Consider the following 17,671-nt stretch of genomic DNA (forward strand, 5'->3'; position numbering starts at 1 on the left):
CAAACTTGACATCTTTCCGCAAGGCCTGCAAGACAGACCTGTTCCACCAAGCCTTTGGCCAAGGAGCAGTCTGACCCCCCTTCCTTCTGTAATCCTCATAGCATTCTAGCCCAATGGTTGCCATTAATTTGACTCTGAATTGATTTTAGAATGAATTGATTTTAGAATGTATTCCAATTAATTGATTGTGATTTTATGTAAACTGTGTTATTTTTATTGTTGTTTGCCGCTCTGAGCCCGGTTTCAGCTGGGGAGGGCAGGATATAAATAAAATATTATTATTATTATTGATATTATTATTATTAGTTGGTTTCTAAGGTGGCGCTGTGAGTTAAACCACAGAGCCTAGGACTTGCCAATCAGAAGGTCGGCGGTTCGAATCCCCGTGATGGGGTGAGCTCCCGTTGCTCGGTCCCTGCTCCTGCCAACCTAGCAGTTTGAAAGCACATCAAAGTGCAAGTAGATAAATAGCTACTGCTCTGGTGGGAAGGTAAACGGCGTTTCCATGTGCTGCTCTGGTTTGCCAGAAGCAGTTTGTCATGCTGGCCACATGACCCGGAAGCTGTATGCTGGTTCCCTCTTCCAATAAAGCGAGATGAGCGCCGCAACCCCAGAGTTGGCCACAACTGGACCTAATGGTCAGGGCTCCCTTTACCTTTAAGGTGCTACTGGAAGGAATTTTTTTATTTTGTTTCGATTACGGCAGACCAACATGGCTACCTACCTGTAACTGTCTGCAGGAAGACATCTTGACATAAGAAAGACAGTAATGTAAGAAAAGCCCTGAAAGACCACACCAATGGCCCATCTATTCCAGCACCTTGTTCTCACAGTGGCCAAACAGATGCCCATCGAATGCCTGAGAGCAGGACCTGAGCACAACAGAACTTGTGATTCCCAGCAACTGGGATTCAGAGGCCTGCTGCCTCCAAGTGTGGTGGGAGAACATTATGGCTTGTAGCGTTTGTTAGCCTTATCCTCCATGAAACTGCAATCTTGGCTTGATTTAATAAATTAATTTAATAAAAAGGTAAAGGTAAAGGGACCCCTGACCATTAGGTCCAGTTGTGGCCGACTCTGGGGTTGCGGCACTCATCTCGCTTTATTGGCCAAGGGAGCTGGCGTACAGCTTCCGGGTCATGTCGCCGTTTACCTGTTGGAATTCTGCCTGGGTCAGAGGAATGTGCCACAGCGTAGGCACCGGCAGATATTCCTGTCGACCTCCCCGCGTCTCCACTCTGCTGATAAGCAGGCGAGGTCTCGGCGATTCTTCTCAGATGTGTGAGAGGAACACACCGTTCATCATCTCTCCCCTTTGGTGTCCCCCAGGAGGGGAAAGAAGCAGACAGAAAACTATTTACATCTTTTATTTCTGTCTCTCATATCAGTACAGAGAAACACGTCTGCACTCGACAACAGCAAGAAGAAACTCCCCACCCATGTACTTCCAGTACGGGTCATATGACACACACACACTGAGCTAACATCCGGTGCTCAGTACAGAATGGACTGCCCCTTTGTTTCCATGGCAACAGTCACAAACATCCTGTCTGGCTTTCCAGCCACAAGCAGCTGACTGAGCTGCTGGAGCCTTTGCTTGCTGCAGCATTGGTGCTTTATGGTAACATTACCTTCCTGCTGGAGCGGTACCTATTGATCTACTTGTACTTTGACGTACTTTCGAACTGCTAGGTTGGCAGGAGCTGGGTCTGAGCAACGGGAACTCACCCCGTCGCAGGGATTTGAACCGCCGACCTTCTGATCAGCAAGTCCTAGGATCTGTGGTTTAACCCACAGAGCCACCCGCGTCCCCCAATTAATTTAATACCTCGTTCCATTTCTAGCACAACTTTCCCCTAAGGAGCTCAAGGTGGCTGAAGGAGCCCCTCCCTCTTTTATTTTCAGAGCCACCCAATGAGGTAGGTTGGGCTAAGAGACTGTGACTAGGCCAAGGTCATCCAATGAGCTTCATGGATTAGCGAATTAGGACCCCTGTCTCCCAGTCCCAGGCCGTGTCCAACACTATACTACACTGCTAACAGTTATGCTATTAGGCATCTGAATTGGCTGAGGAGCCAACTAGCAGCTTCTTCCTGCTTCCTTTTGTCCATGGATGCTCAAATGACTTCAAGGCAGTCTGCATTCCTAGCAGGGTACCACTGCAGAGTATTTTTCCCATCTCTTATAATAATCTAGCTTTGTGGGATAACATGTTTATTTGAAATGACCAGGTGTTGCAAGCAAGGACCATCAATGGGGTTGGTTAATGGCATTACCCCTCTATCAACCAATGGATGGTTGACTGGTGGATAATCCCATCCACTTGTCAAAGTTGGCTTGGGGGTGGGAGTTAAAGACCTGCCCTGCTGGGCCAAAAAGATCCCTCACCCTGATCTGGATTGAATGTCTTTCCATGGTTTCAGGCAGAAGACGTTTCCAGTTCTCCTTGGAGTTGCTGGTGATCAAAACTGGGGTCTTCTGTACATAAAGCAGATGTTCTACCATCAAGCTACAGGTCTTCCCTGAAACCTGGTGAGGGGGGAAGAAAATCAAGTTTCAAGCATTCAAATTTTGTAGCTCGTATTTTGTCTCATCTCCAGCTTTCCTGACCTCAGACAGATGTGCTGCTGATGCTGTGGCAACACCTTCAAGAATTTTAGCTGTGAAATATCTGCAGGAAGAAGTGAAGTCACCTGCAGGCTAAATGCACACCATGTGAAAACAGCAGCCAAAATTTCATATGGTTGTGATTTTAACATATTAATCAAGATCCTCATTTGATCTAAAAGCAAAGAGACCTACACAACCTGACACTCCTACCTGATTTTTCTCCCCCCATTCCTTGGAAGATAGGGGGAGGAAACAGGATGCTGACTGATCCTCTTGTGGGTCACCCTCTAACAAACAGCCTTTTCTGCTGTAAATGACTGGCCCCTTTCCTGATCAGTAAAGACTTATACTTTTTCCAGAGTCCTTTTTTGGGAGGGGGTGACAACAGAGGCTATTTGCACCCGCTGATTCTTCCATTTTGCATATTTAAATGGTGGTTTTGTTATTTGATTATTTGGAATGACTGTTTTATTGCTGTTTTGTGTGTGTGTGTTGTTGTTTTTTTTTTAAAAAAAACCTATTGCTATTCTAATACATTGTTTACCACTCACGGGGGTTCTGAAGACAAAAAGGCAGTACTGATAAAATATTTAATAATCCTAATAAAATAACATGGCAAGTAGTTTGCATCCAGCTTGGTGGCTCTCATGTCATACAGACCTGATGCAATGTTCAAAAAATAATAGTTGGTGATCTGCCAAGATCTATAAAGCTGCTTGAAGAGGCTAAAAAGAATAGTTAAATTTATGGGCTGACTTCCCTCTCTCTCTCTTTTAAAAGGGTTTTTGCATTGTCTCTTTCCTAAATCCAGCAAATGCAGATGGGTAAAAAAATAAAAAAAATAAATGTCAGAGCAGGTTATAAATAAAGAACCAGTGTTGGGACAGCTGATAAAATATGAATACTATTCCAAAGAGCTTAATGTGTCAGCTCCTTGTAATAGAAAAGGGGATGAAGTGCGTATGTGCTCCTGCTGCTTAACAGTAGGTTTGAAAGAGGCTGTCGCAGTAGCACAAGTGGAAAATTTCCCCCTGTCTTTTGGCAGGTTTCCAAGGCGTCGATTCAACTTATGAAAAATGTGATGTTTCATTTGATTCCAAATTGCACGGATTGCATCCTGCGCATGGGATTTCCGTTAGGCAGAAACGCAAGGTGGCTTGGATGGCTTCAAAAGAGGACTGGACAAACCCCTGGAGGAGAAGGCTACCAGCTGTCAAGGCATCAGGGAATCCGATCCCACCCCCCACCCCCCCACCCCCCCAGCGGTAGGCTGCCAGGAATAGATGAGACAAGGAAAGTTCTTACCCCTGTCTTTTATTCTATATTCACAGAGAGAGGCTTAGAAATGCAGTCTCTTGGAGTAATGGTGTTGCTACAAGTAAATCTCCACCCCACCCCCTTTTCTCCTGCTTCCTCATTCATCAAGAGCACCACCCGACTTACAGTGGCCGCTTAGGGCCATTTATCTCTGAGCCCTTTGCTCTCCTACTTTCAATGCTTGCCGGGTTCTGGGAGATGGTGGGTCTGGAATGCTTTCTACTGATAACGTGTCAGCCAGCTGCTCCGGCTCTGCCTCCTCCTCCTCCTGCTCTCCCATTATTTCCTAACTTTGCCCTTCATCATAGCTGTCAATTTTTCCCTTTTCTTGTGAGGAATCCTATTCGGAATAAGGGAATGTCCCTTAAAAAAAGGGGGAAGTTGATAGCTATGCCCTTCATCTGCCTCTGAGTTGTGACCTCCTGCAAACCACTGTTGCAAATCTATACTGTCTTCCTCTTCTCTGGAAGGTTCAGGCTTGGGAGGCGGTCTCCGCCATTCCTTCTCGGTCCAGTCCCTGACACTAGTACTGTCTGCCTCTAAGGTTTCAGGCAATAACGTGTCTGAATATCACTTTCTGGAAGCAGGGGCGAACAAAGGCGTGACACCCGGGGCGGGGTGTCGCTACATAGGGCACATGTGCAGTGTCGCTGCGTACAACACATGAGGGGTTGCTTGGATGAATCAGGCCACCTTTCCATTGTCTTGGGACATCACATTCTGCTCTGAGTGGAGATGGCAAGGGCCGAACCTGAAACTTTCTGTACGCAACACATGGTGGTACAGCCCATAGTAGTACAGCCCTGCCTTGAGTTCATGGGCCTCCAGTGTGAAATATAGCTTCATAAGCAAAGACAGAAATTGGGATGCACTCCGCAGCTGATAATCAGGCCAATTTCCACCTCCAAGAGAATTGGTGTATTAAATTTACTTTCAAGGACTGACATTGGGGTCGCATTAGCATTTGCACTCCGGTCATTGTAACATTTCCAGACCATTAACATTATTCCAGTACTCTATTGTTGGGAATTAAACATTTATGAGATATTTAGCAAGAGTCTGTCTGAAAGAAGGAGAGGCCAGGAGGTACTGTGAGGTACAATTGTAATACTTATACTTGGATCTAAGGAAGATATCATTCATGAAACATTCTCTTTTGCCATGGAAATGTGTGTGCGGAAGCTATACAAGATCAAGGTGTTAACATCCTTGTGAAATTTGACCAGTCTAATGCAGGGATTCTAAATTGGCATTGAAATTACAAGTGGATGTGGTGGTCCCTCCTCTAGCTAGTGAAGATGTTTGAGGCCTTGGGGGCTTGGTATGGCCCAATGTCTTCGTAAAATAAAACCCAAAGTGAATCCGCAGGGTTATAAAAATGCATTAAGAGCACTGCTGGATCTGAACAAAGGCCCGTCTAGTCTATGTCCCAGGAACTCATAAGAAAGACATGGATACAATGGTACTCTCCCTCTCCCAGCAACATGTTTTCAGAGGAATGCTGTCTTTGAACCTGAAAGAAGTAGCTGTTGATAGCTGTATCCCCATGAGTGTATCCATTTTAAGGCCATCCAAGTTTGCGGCTATCACTACATCCTGTCATATTGAGTTCCATAGATTACTATGTGCTTCCTTTTGTATGTCTTGAATTTTCCAACATTCACCTTGATTGGATAACCCTGGGCTCTACTTACAAGAAAGGGAGACAGTTTTACACACCTCTATCATTTCCTTTTCCCAGTAGTGATGTATGGAAGTGAGAACTGGACCATAAAGAAGGCTGATGGCCAAATAATTGATGCTTTTGAATTATGGTGCTGGAGGAGACTCTTCAAAGTCCCATGGACCCCAAGAAGATCAAACCTATCCATTCTTAAGGAAATCAGCCCTGAATGCTCACTGGAAGGACAGATCCTGAAGCTGAGGCTCCAACTTTGGCCACCTCATGAGAAGAGAAGACTCCCTGGAAAAGACCCTGATGTTGGGAAAGGGGACGACAGAGGATGAGATGGTTGGACAGTGTTCTCGAAGCTACCAACATGAGATTGACCAAACTGCGGGAGGCAGTGGAAGACATGAGTGCCTGGCATGCTCTTATCCATGGGGTCACGAAGAGTCGGACACGACTAAACAACTAAACAACAACAACATCATTTCCTAGCTTACACACATTTTTTTAAATTAAAACAATTGTTGGAGAAGGTGCCAGATTAGGAGAGGAAGTCTCTATTTGCTGGAATAGGACCAAGAGGCAACACTAGGACATGTCTGAATAAGAAGTGGTCAACTTAATTCAGCTTCCTGTAAACTGGAAGTAGAAAACTAAAACACCATCTGGAGCAAAAGTATGACACATGCACAGTTTTGATTCAAAGCTTACCACTTTGTAGCAGCCAATGATCTTTTATTGAAATGATTTCCAGGCCATGACTAAGGAACCAACAAGTTGGGAGATGGGAAACCTTGTGGTTTTGTGGGCAATGATTTTAGTATTGCAATGGCATATGGTGGAGAGGTGCCCCTAGGAAAGCAAGCTATAAAACATCTTCTTAGTGGTAAAATATTATCTGGTTTTAGAATGGCCCTGCCCACCCAAGCTAGCTATAGGGCCCTTGTGGATAGGATGGGCTGTAAAGCACTTCCTGTCTGAGCCTTCTTCTTTTCTTCTTTTGCGATCACTCATAGCCGAGTAAGATTGTCTTTCATGAACATGGATTTAATAGTGAGTCCGTAAGTGACTGTGGAGGCCAACTCTGGATCCACACATCCTTCCACAGTGGAGCCCGATTTCTGTTCTTATCCTGAAGCAAAGTTCTTAACCTGAAGCACTATTTCTGGGTTAGCGGAGTGTGTAACCTGAAGCGTATGTAACCTGAAGCGTATGTAACCTGAGGTACCACTGTACTGAACTAGTGAGGTGGCCGGACTATAAGGTCACTTCCTATGTTGCAAAAACTACAGATGGAAACTTGTTCCAAACTTTTCATCCATATAGAGGTGCAACGATTTTATTTACTGTTTTTCCCTTGTAGTGCTGCATTGCTACACACTATAATAGAATTATGTAGCACTTTGACCTGTTGAGCTTGAAGCCTTTCCTTGCTTCCTTCCAAACCCTATCAGCCATTCTGTCATACGATCTGGATAAAGATATCTGCTTCTTGACCAAGTTCTTGATCCGTGTCCGAAAGCATTCACTTAACTCAGAGCTCTGCTTCCCCTGAGGGTCAAAGTTCAAGTTTTCTTCTGTGTGAACCAGCAGGAAGTATCTCAAATCAAGCCACAGACTCAGATCAACTGGGCTTATGGAAGGAATTGTGTTGGCTATTTTACACAGTGGGAAGATAAATGAACTACCCATCCAAGCTAAGATCACTTGGAACCTGCAGTGAGTGTACTTTTTAGGGCTTCCTTGAAGTGCAGAGCTCTGACACATGAGGAGAAATTTGATAGCTCCAGTAATAACCAGGTCTATGACAATCTCCTGCACAATTGAGGCTCCCCACAGTAAGAAGGGGAAATTAATCAGGAGCCGTTTATCTTACAGAGATACGGAGCCTAAGGGACTACAACAATTGTTGGACCCCGACTCCCATCATCCATGTTCAGAGACTGCAGAGATGAGATAGGCCAAATATTCAAGAACGCTAATATGCACTTGTTTGAAGTCTGCCTCAAAGTTGCATGCCGCCTTGGCAATATTCAGTAAGAATTATGCATGAATAATGTGATTTCTGTCCATTTCAGTGTGAACGGTCATGATCTGCACCTCCTGGATTAAAGTGTGGATTTGGAATTAGAATTTGTCAGTTTCAACTCCCTTGGCTTCTGGTTTTCTAATATTAAATTTAGTTTTCCACCTTTCTGCAGAAATTTGCATTTTTTAAAAATAAAAATAAAGCAGAGGCTCACATTGGACAGTCATCTCTTGTGGCTGCTTTAGCTCTCTATTATCCTAGGTATCCTCCCAATTAAGAATTTTTATTCTCTCAGTTCCCCGTTTTTCCAGTCTTAAATTCAGTTCTCTACATTTTGCAGCAATTAGTGATTTTAAAAAAATAAAAATCCTCATGAAAATTCTCCAGTGTTTTAGTGCAAATCTATTCTAATACACACATTTTTGTATGCAGTTTTCACTAATGTACATATTTTTGCAAGCAATTTCTTTTGTATGTTTTTTTCACTAGTATATTCATTTTTTTGCCTGATAAATTCAATTTTATAAGCATTGCTTGGTTGGGTTAACTGTGCATTTGGAAGGATGGCTGAGTTTTAGTTCCCATATTGTTTCAGAAATTGCAAATTATTTAATGCAATCTGAATTGAATTTCTCCTTCACCCCTAACTGGAACAGAAATATCCTTTAGAAGTCACACTTCTCTTAATTTTATAGTGGCGTTCTCAGCTCCAAAAATGTGTTTGAAATATATATTTCAGGACAAAGTATATTTAGAAACATGTTCATTGAGATAATGTGTGTGTGTGTGTGTGATGAGATATGTATTTAAATTAAATAAAATTTAAATGCAAAATTTCATATGCATTTTTCTAATGTCATATTAATGCAGAAAAGGGACAGAACAGATTTATGAATCAACACATCTGAAATAAACAAGGAGCAGATGCACAATGACTATATTAGATGTCTTGCCTGTATAATATATGTCAGTAGATTAAAGCTTCTACTGATCTGTACATTTTATTTTGAATAATTTTACAAATTTGGATGTAATTGTTTTTCTTGTAACTCACCTTGTGTTTGTTTATGATGAAGATATATATGTTTATGATGACGATATATATGGCAGCTTTTGATTTTCACCCAAGTTGCAACCATGTTGTCTTGAGTTTTTCCCTTATAGCGTACAGAGGGAAAAAAGAAATCATTTGAAATAGTTAATCCAGTGCATCTCCTTACAAACTGGTGCTAGCATGCAACTTGCTTTGCCCAGGGCAAACTGTCTTGCTTTGTAATAAGCAAGGAGTCTGGGCAGAGGGAAGAGAATGACTGAAAGAGCCTATAATTTCCTTTTTCTTGTCCTTGGAGGCATTGATCTCCACTGAAGAATGGTTCTGTCTTATGCATCAGATACCTCAATTAGAACAGCATCACGCCTGCCTAGGAGCAACATTTCATTTGGTCTGAATTAGGGCTGTGTCAATGTTCTCCCATTTTTGATGTTCAAGGGGAAAGTGCTGCTTTTGAGGCAACTGATTTCCAGGGAGGGGGTGGCCGTAATGTTGAGAGATGTAGGAGGGTTTTTTTTAGCCTATTAATTACTGTTGTTTTCTCTCTGCTGCAGCTGCTTTGGTATCATTGATGTTCTTCAGAGTTCAACAGACCCAGCCAATCAGGGATTGCATAATGTCTGGGATGATGTCACAATGCCAGTCATATCTGGTTTCATGAGAACATCACTGGGAGCAAGTGGTACCCATGAAGGGAAAGGGTGATGCAGCCTGAACTGGTCAAATAGGTGATCTCAAGCAATCACAACATAATACATGGGATGTCAATACACTTGTAGTCTGTAAGATACGACAACATGCCGGTGTCATTGAAAGAAGGCAAGGCAGCCTTCAGAAAGTATAGACAGATCTCATTCTCAATGGGCAAACACATTTGCCCCTTTAAAATGCAATCTCTGAAAAGTACCAGAAAAGGGAGTGTATTTTTTATGCTACTGAAAATGTTTGTGGAAAGCATTTTACTTTTAGTTCATCCCTACTCAGAAGGCAAGATATGTCCTAAGTATGGTTGGCATTTCCTTCAAGATTAGCATAACTATAATTTAAATTATCCTTGACCCTCTATAGGGATTTCTGCTGTTGTTGTTGTTGTTAATCATGTCATGTTTGCTGGAAGGAGGGTGTGGGAAATTGCAATCAAACATAATTATGCATGAGTGCTAGTTAGTGCATGATGGGGTTAAGACAAGTGAGCTGCGTTCCTAGACTTGGGTAGGTTATGCCTTCTCTTCTCCGATGAGAGAGGAAGTGAAACCTTCTATTTTCTTTCCCCACTCTGTGCCATGTAACTGACCAAGAAAGACATGACTAAGCAAGCACCAAGCTCACAGCATGTGTCTGAAGCTATTTTTCTGTATTCTCTACCCAATAATATTCTGCCTGTGTTCTCCTTGATACTGCTTGGATAAATGCTTGAATCTGACCTTTGGAACGTTTTGTAAGTAAAGCATTTTAAAATTACTTAACAGTGTGCGGTCTGTTCATTTCAAGAGGGGTAGCAAGCAAGGAGCACTGTTTGCAAGCGGACTAAATGGATTAAAACGATCTAAGAACCTAATATTCATAATATTATACTACTGCTTGACATGTGAGTTTGCTACTGGGGTCTCTGTTTGGTTGCAGAGTGAGTTTAGCCCTCTTTTTAGAATCCAGGCACCCAGCCAATTCTTCACTGGATTTGGTTTTACATGTGTTGGTTTTAACCTCTGATTTTGTAAAGTACATTATGTAAATCACCTCGAGGCCATTTGTATAAGGCAACCAATAAGGCTAATAAATTAGTAGTAATAGTGTTTACTATATCACTTAACAACTGTAACAACTTCCGTAGAATTTCCCTGCTGAGCACTGTGGGGAAAGCCTTTGCCCGCTTAAGTCTCGACAGATTACAGCCACTCGCTGACAGGGTCAACATGGTTTTAGAGCTCAGAGGTCAACAGTTGACATGATTTTCTCACTGTGTCAGCTGCAGGAGAAATGCCAAGGGCAGAGACGTGAGCAACTTACACCCTCCAGGAGCAATGCCTCAATGTCTTTTACATGCGCTGTGTCAGGAAGATTTTGGGCAGGACAGCATTTCAAACAAAGATTCGCTCTCCCAAGCCCCCATTCCCAGCATGCTCGCACTCCTGTCTCAGCGACATCTACGCTGACTTGGTCATGTCCACAGAACGGAAGATGGCAGAATCAACAAGGATGTCTTCAGGCACCAGGACCATTGGTAGACCAACTCTGTGTTACAAAGATGTCTTAAAATGTGAAATGAAGGCAGGCAACATTGACCCTGCTGTATGGGAATAATATTTATTTATTTATTTATTTATTTATTTATTTATTTATTTATGTCCCACCCGCCCCAGCTGAAGCTGGGCTCAGAGCAGCTAACAACAGTAAAATAATACAGCATTCTAAAATCAATTCATTATAAATTCAGTTCAAATCAAATTGATGACAAACATTGGGCTAGAGTTCTATGAGGATTACAGAAGGAGGGGGTCAGACTGTGCCTTGGCCAAAGGCCTGGTGGAACAGCTCTGTGTTGCAGGCCCTGCGGAAAGATGTCAAGTCCCACAGGGCCCTAGTCTCTTGTGGCAGAGCGTTCCACCAGATTGGAGCCAGTGCCATAAAAGCCCTGGCTCTGGTTGAGGCCAGCCTAACCTCCCTGTGGCCCAGGACCTCCAAGATGTTTTTATTTTAAGACTGTAAGGTCCTCCATGGGACATACCAGGAGAGGCGGTCCCGTAGGTATGAGGGTCCTAGGCCTTATGCAGACGACCGCAGCACCTGGAGACAGTCAGGTTGTGCACCAACAGCAGTATCCAGAAAAAGAATGACCGCTGGGAAGAGGGTAGAAAGGAGAGCTGTTGTGGTGCATCTATATCAGCACAACAGGATGCCTTCATCTGCCCCAGCTGCAACAAAACAGCTCTCTACAGCCATAGCAGGCATTATAGCTCGCCAACTGTTTGACTTCACCCCCAAAGGTTCTCTCTTCCATTGCCTCCCAAGACAGATGGAAGCCAGCCATATCGCTTACTACATAAAATGTCTCAAAGTGTAAACAACAACAACACACAAATGCAAAGTTTGCAGACAACGTCAAAATAATGCAACATTATTTACTTATTTTCTAAAGGTACTCATTCTGCAATACCATTAAAGGGCAGGTCCTGCCCCACCTTATTATACAGCCTAGGACCCTCATACCTACAGGACCGCTTCTCCTGGTATGTCCCACGGAGGACCTTACGGTCTTCAAATGAAAACATATTGGAGATCCTGGGCCACAGGGCCAGAGCCAGGGCTTTTTCGGCTGTGGCCCCGATCTGGTGGAATGTTCTGCCACAAGAGACTAGGGCCCTGCGGGACTTGACATCTTTCCGCAGGGCCTGCAAGACAGAGCTGTTCCACCAGGCCTTTGGCCAGGGCACAGTCTGACCCCTCCCCCCTTTGGTAATCCTTATAGAACTCTAGCCCAACGGTTGCCATTAATTTGATTCTGAACTGATTTTAGAATAAAAAAAATCCTTCCAGTAGCACCTTAAAGACCAACTAAGTTAGTTCTTGGTATGAGCTTTCGTGTGCATGCACACTTCTTCAGATACACTGAAACAGAAGTTGCCAGATCCTTCTATATAGAGAGAAGGTGGGGAGGGGTATTACTCAGAAGGGTGGTGGGAATGGGAATCTGCCAATCTCCCTATCTGTAACTGATTTTAGAATGTATTTCAATTAATTGAATGTGATTTTATGTAAACTGTGCTATTTTTACTGTTGTTAGCCGCTCTGAGCCCGGCTTTGGCTTGGGAGGGCAGGATATAAATAAAATTTTACTATTATTATTAATTAAAAAGATGAACACCAAAGTAGGCAAGGGTATATCATCCCAACAATATACATACATACAATTTTCTTTCTTTACCAACAAACTAGAACAATGATTGTAAAGTGAAATTTCACTCCATACCTATTCTGACCTATGAAACAATTACCAAAATGAAGGGGAGGGTGTATTCCTAAGCAGAGAGGACTGGAAACTCCCTGCTTCTATAACATAGTTGTTGTTTTTAATTTGAGTATATAGTACTTTTATTTCTGGTAGGTTTTGTCTTCTTGGAACAATGGTTCCCTCGTTTATCCTATAAGCTTGCACAGCTTCCCCAAGAAACGGCAACTAAACTTTCACCTGCTAAGTCTGTACTGAACAATGTCTCCTGGTTTTTTCTGCTCAGAACACGAGATTAGACACAAGAAATGATGAGGCACAGAGGGGGAAGGAGTGAATCACAGGTAGGAAGGCAGGGGGTAATAACATGATAGGCAGCCACACAGCAAAAAAAAGGGGGGGGGAGGACTTCAACATAATAGCTGAGGGAGAGCTGAACATGACTCAGCTAAAGTGAGCTGGAGTTCAGATGGGCAGGCTTATTCTGAGACGAGGAAACAGAACATTCACAGCAGGGCTTGATGGAAACACTCTCTAGCCAAGGCACTTGAAATGTGAGTCAGGGCTTCCCATAGAGACAAGGTCAGCTCATTTTTGACCCTCATCATACCAAATTCATATATAACCACACCACTCAGGCAAACTATGAATCAGCTTGTTGAATGACAAGCCATAGGGTCAATGCACTCCGGCTAGAACTGAATGTACAGTTTCAGGAGAGAGGGTGGCAGTCTTGGTTCTCAGCACCGAGGCAGCTGTGAATCTTCATTCTTCTGCGGCACTTGAAAACGACTCCTGCTTCCTCCCCCCACACACACCACACAAAAAAAGCACAAGATGACAGAGATCTTAAAATAATATCGCGGTATTTTCCTTTTCCATACAATGGCTCTCACAGATTTGCTTCTCATCACTTCACAGCTCGGCTCCCATTCTTGGAGGAAAAGGATTAAGAAGCTTGATCCAGGGTAGATAACCACAATGGGGGCGACTGATACAATTTTGCAATGGGGGATGCTTGAGGAATTTTGATGTTTGCCAAGTCCCATATGGCTCTGATCTGCACCTCTCATATTAATGTGAGCAGTGGAATGAGCCTAGCTACTGGAATTCATACTTTTTCACATAGTTCACAGCAGTATAAATTGAGTGCCATTTGCTAGACTCCAATTACCATCAGCCCCAGCCAATATGGCCAATGATCGGGTGGTGGGAGGTTCTTGTTGTTTTCTTCTATATACAGTGGTACATTGGGTTACAGATGCTTCAGGTTACAGACGCTTCAGGTTACAGACTCTGCTAACCCAGAAATAGTACCTCGGGTTAAGAACTTTGCTTCAGGATGAAAACAGAAATTGTGCGGCGGCAGCAGGAGGCCTCATTAGCTAAAGTGGTACCTCAGGTTAAGAACGGACCTCCAGAACGAATTAAGTTCTTAACCCGAGGTACCACTGTATTTTTAAAGTTTGTCTTTTTAGTATGCACTTGGACACCTCTTAAGATAGCATAACAAAATTTTTCATTGCGGTTCTTGAGATCAAGGGGCAGGTTGTCATTAATGTTTCAGCTATCTGGAAACCAAGCCTTATGAGGAACAGTTGATGGAGTTGGGCATGTTTAGCCTGGAAAAGACGAGACAGAGAGGAGGTATGATAGCCACATTCAAATATCTGTCACATGGAAGGTGGGGCAAGCTTCTTTTCTCTGGCTCCAGAGGGTAGGAACTGAACCAGTGGATTCAAATTACAAGAAAGGAGAGTCCAATTCAACATTAGGAAGCACTTCCTGATGGTAAGAGCTGTTTGACAGTGGAACAGACTACCTTGGAAGGTAGTGGGGAGTCCTTCCTTGGAGGATTTTAAAGCCATCTGCCAGGGATTCTTTAGTTCCAATTGTTGCCTTACAGTGGGTTGGACAAAATGGCTCTTGGGGTCTCTTCCAACTCTAGGTGTTATTATTTTTAATAGCATTTTAATGATTGCTGCTTCGGGCTACTTGAGGAGTAAGGATAGAATACAGTCATACCTTGGGTTACAGGCACTTCAGGTTGCGCATTTTTGGGTTATGGACGCACCGAAACCTGGAAGTACCGGAACGGGTTACTTCCGGGTTTCAGCACTCGCACATTCACAGAAACACTAAATTGCACTTTGCACACACGCAAAAGAGCCAAATTGCAACCCGTGCATGTGCAGACATGGTGCTGCGGGTTGCAAACATGCCTCCCACATGGATCATGTTCGCAACTCAAGCGTCCACTGTATTATTATTAGTAGTAGTAGTAGTAGTAGTAGTAGTAGTAGTATTTATACCCTGCCCATCTGGCTGGGTTTCCCCAGCCACTCTGGGGGGCTTCCAACAAAATATTAAAATACATTAAAACACCAGTCATTAAAAACTTCCCTAAACAGGGCTGCCTTCAGATGTCTTCTAAACATCAGATAGTTGTTTATTTCTTTGACATCTGATGGGAGGGCGTTTCACCACTACCGACAAAGCCCTCTGTCTGGTTCCCTGTAACCTCGCTTCTCACAGGGAGGGAACCGCCAGAAGGCCCTCAGCGCTGGACCTCAGTGTCCGGGCTGAACGATGGGGGTAGAGACACTCCTTCAGGTATACTGGGCTGAGGCTGTTTAGGGATTTAAAGGTCAGCACCAACACTTTGAATTGTGCTTGGAAACGTACTGGGAGCCAATGTAGGTCTTTCAAGACCGGTGTTATATGGTCTCGGCGGCCGCTCCCAGTCACCAGTCTAGCTGCTGCATTCTGGATTAATTGCAGTTTCTGAGTCACCTTCAAAGGTAGCCCCACATAGAGCGCATTACAGTAGTCTAAGCGGGAGATAACTAGAGCATGTACCACTCTGAGGAGACAGTCTGCAGGCAGGTAGGGTCTCAGCCTGCGTACCAGAAGGGGCTGGTAGACAGCTGCCCTGGACACAGAATTGACTTGCGCCTCCATGGACATCTGTGAGTCCAAAATGACTCCTAGGCTGTGCACCTGGTCCTTCAGGGGCACTGTTACCCCATTCAGGACCAGGGAAACAACAACAACAACTGTTGCATCTTTTTTCACATCTGTAACGTGCTGATTTCCCCTGCCAAGGCAAGAGCAAGAGGCTGCTTGTGCACGTTGACTATTGTTCCACAGTCTTGCCTGATTTTGCCGGATAGAAAAATGCTGGGAAAATTTGTCCCAAATTCACGTTGCACTCGAATGATTTTTGCTAATGAGACACTACTGGGGAAGGCGTGGAGAGAAAAACCCATCCTTTTCATACCTTGCATGAACAGGCAGAACTACTTAATGCACCGCGGAGCCAGAGAAGCGTTTAAAATAACAGCACCTGTCATCTGGCTGGGATGACTGTACAATTTAGCAAAACTCTCTCACTACTATCCAGGCAAGGTTTACAAAGTCCATCCAACCCTCTGCCATTCCCGCCCCCTCCCTTTAGATTATTCTGGAAATGTTGCACCTGCTGAAGCCCTTAAGGAGACAAAGGAATCTTTAAAAAGATTGTAGTGAAAAATGTCTATGTGAATGGAGATTTTGTGTGTGTGTGTGTGTGTGTGTGTGTGTGTGTGTGTGTGTGTGAATTGCAGGGAAATATCACAGCTAAAGTTTCATCCCTGTATAAATGATTCATATAAGCATGAACAATGTGTGTTAAATCACTTTTGCCTGCTGTGTGGATAATGTTCAATGGGATGGGGCAACTCCTCTATGAGGAAAGGTTACAAGATCTAGGTTTTTTTAGAAGAAAAAAGAGGAGCAAGAGGAAGCATGATACAGGTGTATGAAATTAGGCATGGTGCCGAGAAATTGGACAAAGATAGGTTTTTCTCCCTCTCTCATAACTAGAACTTCATGGACATGAATCTGACTGCTGACAGACCAAACAAAGTTCTTCTTTGTGAAGTGCAGAGTTAAACAATGGAATTTGCTCCCACAACTAGCTGCCGACTTGGAAGGTTTTAAAACAGGATTAGACAAATTAGTGGAGGAAAAGGCTATTGGAATCAGAGGTTTGGTAATGCTGTGCCATGGATTTCCACCAGAGTGCTGGACTGGAGATTCACTCTTTTTGGCCATAGGTACAGCTAGCCAGAGCAGGGTGGACATAGCACTTTGGTAGGGAAAGTTGAGAACTTGAGTTCCTGGCGTTCTGCTGGATAGGAGGGTAGCTTCTGAGCTGTGTGTGGAAAATTTGCCCTGAGGAAACCCATCTACAACAGCCAGAGAAAGAAGTCTCTGAACTTAGATAGAAAGACAGTGGTTAGTGTATTTTGAGAATGCACAGACGAGCAAGACCTGGGAAGCTGAAGCTGAGAACGAGTAGAGTTGTGAGGGAACTCTCTCCTTGGGTCTCCATTTGGATTGATCTTCCGAAGAGAGAAGATCCGGAACGGATCCCGGACGCGAAAGGAGGTACGACTGTAACTACGACTGTGCCTCTGTGAAGAGTCCGATAGCTGCTATGAGCACTCTGTGTATGCTCTTTAACTATGCTGTTAATGAGCAACTTTATTTTCCTCAAGTAAAAGTTTTATTCTGTTTATGAAGAAGACTCTGCTTTGATTCATTTACCTCTGCGCAACAATTAGGTCCATAAATTACCATCTAGCATATATCCAACACAAAAAACCAGCGGCAATTTGTTGTTGACAAAGGACAGCTGGACATATAAAGGGCCTCATTCAGTAGCTTAGGGCATCATCAGACCTAAATCTGGCCCTGCCCTGAATTCCAGTTGCTGGGAATCAAAAGTGGGTAGAATTCTGCTGCGCTCAGACCCTGCTTTCAGGGTTCCCACAGGCATCTTGTTGGCCACAATGAGAGCAGGATATTGGACTTGATGGGCCATTGGCCTAATCCAGCACTCATCTTATGCCCTTATCTGTTGCCCAGTTTATAGATGTTCATGGATTCATGGGATCATAGAATTGTGGAGGTGGAATGGACTCCGAGGGTCATGTAGTCCAAGAAAGGAATCTCAACAGAAAGCCTCCATAGCAGATGACTCTCCAAACTCACATAAGTTTTTTC

The 17,671-nt window shown here is 43.7% G+C and overlaps 1 long non-coding RNA gene across 1 annotated transcript in view; it reads right to left on the reverse strand.

Moving 5' to 3' along the window:
- Window positions 1–2,388: 2,388 nt before the first annotated feature.
- The window catches only part of LOC310702843, a 39,224-nt gene continuing 23,941 nt past the window's right edge, over window positions 2,389–17,671 (reverse strand). The window contains exon 4 of the long non-coding RNA XR_014523682.1: window positions 2,389–2,529. This is a non-coding gene — a long non-coding RNA (uncharacterized lncRNA). The remainder of the gene's footprint in view (window positions 2,530–17,671) is intronic.

This window comes from Podarcis liolepis, assembly GCF_965112155.1.
Source record: "Podarcis liolepis genome assembly, chromosome: 3".
NCBI classification, from domain to species: domain Eukaryota; kingdom Metazoa; phylum Chordata; class Lepidosauria; order Squamata; family Lacertidae; genus Podarcis; species Podarcis liolepis.